Source organism: Humulus lupulus, chromosome X (genome assembly GCF_963169125.1).
Source record: "Humulus lupulus chromosome X, drHumLupu1.1, whole genome shotgun sequence".
Taxonomy (NCBI): domain Eukaryota; kingdom Viridiplantae; phylum Streptophyta; class Magnoliopsida; order Rosales; family Cannabaceae; genus Humulus; species Humulus lupulus.
In genome coordinates, this window is record NC_084802.1 from 199,223,289 (window position 1) to 199,230,216 (window position 6,928).

Here is a 6,928-nt window from a genome sequence, read left to right on the forward strand (position 1 = left end):
GTGAAGTAATTAGGTAATACTCTTAAAATACTTTGATCAAATCGAGGAGGTGAATATTTGGATTTATAATTCAAAGATTTCATGCTAGAGTATGATATTCTATCCTAACTCACAACACCTGGAACGCCACAGCAAAATGATGTTTCAGAAAGAAGAATCAGGACCTTGTTGGACATGGTTAGGTCTATGTTAAGATACTCTTTACTTCCTCTCTTATTTTGGGGATATGCACTTCAAACGACGATTTACATTTTGAATGTGGTCCCATCTAAGACCATAAGCAAAACGCTACTGGAACTGTGGGATGGAAACAAACCTAGTTTGGACCATTTCCACTTTTGGGGCTGTCCTGCTCATGTTCTTAGACCTAAATCAGGGAAACTTGATTCGAGGTCTGAAGTATGAATTTTTGCCAGATATGCTCCAGAAACAAGGGGCGGTTACCTCTATAGTCCCAAGGACCAAAATGTATTTATTTAAAAAAATGCGACATTCCTTAAACACGATTATATGAATAACTATAAACCTCATAGCAAAGTAGTTTTGGAGGAACTCACAGCTAATAAGATTCCATCACCTTCATCATCATCATTAAATGATAAACGAAAAACCAAGGAAACCACTATTCATCATCATCATCATCACCTGCAACGTCGTAGTGGGAGAATTGTGAGACAACTTGTTCGCTACGAACATGAGGCACATGTCCTTGTTTTTTATACATACAAGGACGATCCATTAACCTTCAAAGAGGCTATGGATGATCCTAAAAAAGACAAATGGCAAGAATCCATGAACCAAGAAATGGAATCTATGTATTCCAATTCTTCTTGGGAACTTGTAGACCCACTTGAAGATGTTAGGCCCATTGAGTGTAAATGGGGACTTTAAAATCAAGGCTAGTAGCAAAAGGTTACACTCAGAGAGAAGGTGTTTAGTATAAATAAACATTTTCTCCTGTGGCCATGCTGAAATTCATTCGCATCCTCTTATCCATAGCTGCCACATATGATTATGAGATATGGCATATGGATGTCAGACAACCTTCTTTAATGGATATCTTGATGAAAGTATTTTCATGGTACAACCAGAAGGGCTCATCAAGAATGGGGAAGATCAAAATGTGTGTAAGTTTCTAAAATCCATTTATGGATTAAAGCAAGCATCTAGATCTTAGAATATCACCTTTGATTAAACGATTAAAACATATGGTTTCGAACAGAATTTCGACGAAGCACGTGTATATAAATATATCAAAGGAAAAGTGATGGTTTTCCTAGGTCTTTACATGGATGACATTCTCCTCATTGGCAATGATGTATAAACACTATCAAACGTAAAGAATTGGTTAATCGAAAAGTTCCAAATGAAAGATTTGGGCCAGGCAAGCTATGTTCTAGGAATCCAAATCCTAAGGGATAGGAAGAACAAACTCTTGGCACTTTCTTAAGCTAATTATATAGATAAGGTGCTTGAAAGGTTCTCTATGGAGAATTCCAAGAAAGGTCAGTTACCGACCAGACATGAAATTACTCTTTCCAAAGAACAATGTCCAAAGATACCTAAGGATGAAGAGGACATGAGAAAGTATCCCTATGCTTCAGCATTTGGGAGTCTTATGTATGCTATGTTGTGTACTAGGCCTAACATATGCTATGCACTAGGGATTGTGAGTCGTAATCAATCAAATCTTGGTTTGGAACACTAGATTGTAGTAAAGCACATTCTCAAGTATTTTAGGAGAATGAGAGGTTATATTCTTGTATATTCAGGGGGCGAGTTAAACCCTACTAAATACATTGATTCTAATTTCCAATCAAACAAAGACAATCGTAAGTCAACGTCTGGGTCAGTGTTCACTCTTGGTGGAGGAGCTGTAGTCTAGAGAAGTATTAAACAATCCAGTATTGCAGATTCAACCATGGAAGCCAAGTATATAGCTTCTTGTGAAGAAAGCTTCGTGTGAAGAAGCTAAGGAAGCGATTTGGTTGAGAAAGTTCTACACTGATCTGGAAGTAGTTCCAGATATGGATAAGCCACTGATCATGTATTGTGACAATAGTGGATCAGTAACTAACTTTAAAGAACCAAGCCACAAGAGAGGAAAGCATATAGAAAGGAAATACCATATGGTTAGAGAGATTGTTCACCGAGGTGATGTAACTATTATGAAGATAGTGTCGGAACAGAACCTGGCAAACCCGTTTACCAAGACACTTCATGCAAAGTCGTTTATAGGTCATGTATGCAACATGGGATTAAATGAGATGCATCACTTACTTTGAGGGCAAGTGGGAGATTTTTAGGATTAATTCCCTTAAAGCATGTAAAGAAATTTTATTGATTTAAATAAAAGTACAATTTGATTATATTTGAATGCTATAATTATTGTTTGAATTAATTATATAATATTAAAAAAAATCATATTCATTCATGAGAATATGATATTGTATTAGTACGAGAGAATTAAGATCATATAAAATGAATAAAATAGTCAGTAACATATTAGAGTAATGAATCTTTCATGAATGGTTACTAGTACGATTTACTAAGCATACGAGATGCAAGTGATCTAGATTCGGATTACTGATGTGGATAGAATTCTTACTAATTATGTTGTATATAATAGAGATTATATATGACAAGACCGATGAGAATTAGTTATCTTTATAAACTTATCATTTGACATAAATATATGTGTTTCCCTTAAGGGTTAATTCTTGAAGTGAATAGTTATTGAGCTAAAATCTATAATTTGATTATAGATTAATTATTCGATATTGAAGTAATGGTACTTAAGGATCAAGAGGTAATTTGTAACGTCCCAAATTACCTAATAAGGCACAGGGCCTTGATTAGGGGGCCAGGATGGAAAATTATGGAAATGATGTGTTTATGTGATATATATATGTGTGTCATTACATGATTACGTGAGTTATATTATAATATGACTAGATATGCATGTTTAGGTGTATTAAATATGCATATGAGACCGTTTGTTATTAGACAGGCAATTTTCATAATTTGGCCCGTTACGGGTATATATGGAATATATATGCATATATGTGATATATGTGTGAGACCAAATTATTATGTGGATATATTTGGGTTAGTCGGCACGAGGCAATCCTTGGGCGCAAGTTAGCGGGAAAGTCACAACGGGACCCAATACCCGACTTGGGGTGAGTCAAGGGGTATTTTAAGTATTTAGTACATTACCAAAATATCGGGTAATGGGAATAAATATTTGAGGATATATTCAGAGTTAGTGAGATTAGGAAGGGGTTCTGGGGATTTTGACCTTTTTACCCTCAGGGACGTTTTTGGGTACCTTGAGCCCTCGGAATTCACTTAGAGTTACTTGAACTCTAAGTAACCTCTCATAACCGAACAACACATAAATCTCTCTCATTCTTTCTCCCGTTATCTCATTTTTGCTCGTTAGCATTTTCAAAGGAAACTCGAGTTTTAGAGCTCAGATTCAAGTGAGGTTATAGTCATAACGATTCTAGGGAAGATTAGAAACTTGATAACCCAAGGATATCTGGAAAACAACTTAATCAGAGGTAATTTAAGCTTTAAGCTTTAGGTTTATGAGTTTTGTTTTCCTTAAGTTTCTTAAGCTTTGATTGGATTTTATTATTTAATCCGTTTGAAAGTTGAGTTTTGTTGCTTGGGATATGCTGATGATGTTTTGGTATTGAAATGTGGGTTGGGTACAGTTATGGGTTAGTTTTGGGAGGAATTGGGTTGGAGAAAGGTGGGTTAGTGGGGTCGCGCCGCGACCTTCATGAACTCAGGAGCCTGGTTGGTTCCTTGAAGTAGGGTCGTAACGCAACCCGTATCCTGAGAAAATGGGGCTTGGGCTCTGTGATTTGTGGATAGTCGTGGCTCTAATTGTGGGGCTTCGCAGCTCTAATTAAGGGAGCCATGGCACAAATAGAGGTTTTTGGCCAAAGAAGGTTTTGAGTATAGGAACTCAAACCTAAGGGCTTGAGATCGATCCTACTACCCAGTTTAGTAGAATTCGACGTTCCGAAGATTAGGACTTTATCCGCTCGTTATTGACCGAATTCTATACTTGGTTGTGACTAAGTTATCACCAGGGGCTCAGAACCAGGATAGTGCTCGAGGGTCATTCTCAATATACATTGCACTCGTACCTGAGGTAAGAAAACTGCACCCAATACGTGATGTATGTGATTAGGGCTTGGCCCGATTGTTAAGTATGGATTGGATTAGGGCTTGGGCTTGGGCCCCTATAAATGTGCATGATTATGATTATGCCTGTGATGTTTGATAAAGCATGCTGAATGCTCTGTATCTGAATATTTGTTATATAATGAATGCCTGTTTGCATTATCTGATTGAGAAAGGCTTGACTTATGAGTCAAGTACGGCAATAGCGCTGAGCGCTGGTCGAAAATCATTGACTTATAAGTCAAGGGTGGCAATATCACGCTAAGCACTGGTCATTTTGGTTAGGCCTAATCAGGAGTGCAGCATACGCTTGTTCGACCTAATGGTCATGGAAAAATAAAGTGCCAGGTACGCTGGGCTAGCTCCAAGGCTGGTTATACAGAGGATAAGGCAACAAGCCCCGGGGTGACTTATGAGTCCCATATCTTAGGGCACTGAGCCCCAGTCTGACTTATTAGTCAATAAATTAGGGAAACTAGCCCCATATGACGTTGTAGTCATTTATATGAATGACATGCCTGCATGAGTAGGGTTATTACTACTAGGCATGCTTGTTATGATTTGGTAACATGTTATTAACTGCTTATGAGCATGTTTAAGTTTTCATGATGAGCCTTGGCACATGGGTGCTATGTGGTGTAGGTAAGGAGAAAGGGAAGTTGGACCAACCATGAGTTGGAGAGCTTCGATGGCGATGTGTACATATACAGCTGCTCGACCACCACGGCCAAGATTTCTCAAAGGAGCTAAGGTTGAACCCTATTTGCCGCATAGGTCGGCTAGTTGTAACTTTTGAGTTGTAATTACCCTTTTGGAACTGTGAACAACTTTGTAAATGTTTATTATGGGATCCCATGTACAAACTTAACATTTAAATGAAATAACTATTCCTTTTGACTGAAATTTTTAACCCTAAACCGTTAATCGCTTTTATCTGCACGTTTATGGCCAAATGACTCGATTAGCGAGTCTAGCACTCTTTAAATACACAGTGTAACGATCTTGGCTATCCAGAGAGTTACATAATTAGAAGGATAAAACAGTAATCTTGACCAGCTCTAATTAACGAACCAATAAATGAAGGACAAAACTACATTTATTGATTATATCAATGGACTACAAAAGAAAACTCTGTATATATAATTCTATAAATACTTATAGTACAATTCCATATTTATAGTGGAGTAATCATGGAATTAATAAATAAGATTATTATATTAAAGAGTATAATTAATAGTCTAGTTTATTGGAGCTTTGTATTATAGGTCCATGGTCCCCAGATCACTTTTTCCCTACACTGTCAAGGGTATGGATGTCAAAAGAAAGATTTGTAGAGAGAAGTACTTAATTGCAAATTAATTAATTTTTTAGGGCAAGGAAATAATTATGTGATAGTTATGGGCAATTGATTAATTATTTAACTATATAGTTTTTCAAAGTGTTAAACTATATATTAATCATGTTTGGATTAATATAAAGAGTGATTAATAATTATCTTATTTATAATAAGATATTTATTTATTTAAAACTGATATTTTAAGATAAAGTTAATTTTGAATTAATTGATATTTATTTTGGGATAAATATATTGTCTTAAATATTAATTAAACAAACAAATGAGAAAATTAGGGAAAACCCTAATGTGGCTCACGCCACTCACTATATTGCACATTGAGTGGCGCCACCAGGAATATTTCCTATCATTGGGATTTGAATTTTTAATTTCAAATAATTTGTTTATTTAATTATTCTTTTTCAAATATGATTTAAATTAAATAATTAAATAGGTTATAACTGATCAGTTTTATTTTAAATAAAATAAAGATTAATGAAATTGGTTAATTATCTTTATAAACTTGAAAAGAAGCGATACTTTTCAATAAGTTGTTTCTCCAAAAGTTTTGACTGTCAGACTCTCTCTCAGAAAAAGAAAGTGATAAATTTTTCAAAACCTAAAAATCTATTCACAACATCCTCTCTTTATCAAACCTCACTAGATCTCATGTGTTGAGTACATCTAGTGAGTTCTAAATCAACCTTTCGAATCCTACGTGCTCACACACTTCCTTGTATGTTTTAGGCTTGGTCAGGAAGATCAATGTGTGAGCTTTCAGGATAAGGATAGGAAGATTGTTGAATTATACAAAAAGATTCATGGACTCTTGATAGACTACAAGAGGTAATCTCTAATCTATTTGTGTTTGATTTAATATATCTATATATGTATGATCATATTTGGTATTAATAAATTTTTTAAAGAACGCATTCCACTGCAATCTGATTTTCGTATTTAATACCAACACCTTATTTCTTGAAGTTTCAACAAAGTAGAATGAGATTTTGGATTTAACAAGCCTTGAAACTCATGCAAGTAAAGCAATGCTTGATGAGTTTCTGGGAGAAACATATGGTCTTTGAGAGCTAGAGAGAGAGAGAGGTTAGACAGAGAGTTAAAAAGTCTGATCAAGGATTTTCAACTGCAATAACCCTTATTTATAGTGTAGGCACCGTCATTAAGTATAACCAATATGATTAGAAATTTTAAACAAATTATTTGGAGCTAAGTCACGTAACTATACGGTCCTAGAGATGTGTCGCCTCCTGGGTGTTTTGTCTCCCATGTAGTTCTAGGTGATGCGTCGCCTCTCATAGGCAATGCAACGTAGATCCTCTATAAAACCTCCTTGAGCGTAACCCCAAAATGTCTCCAAATACCTCCAAACTTTTA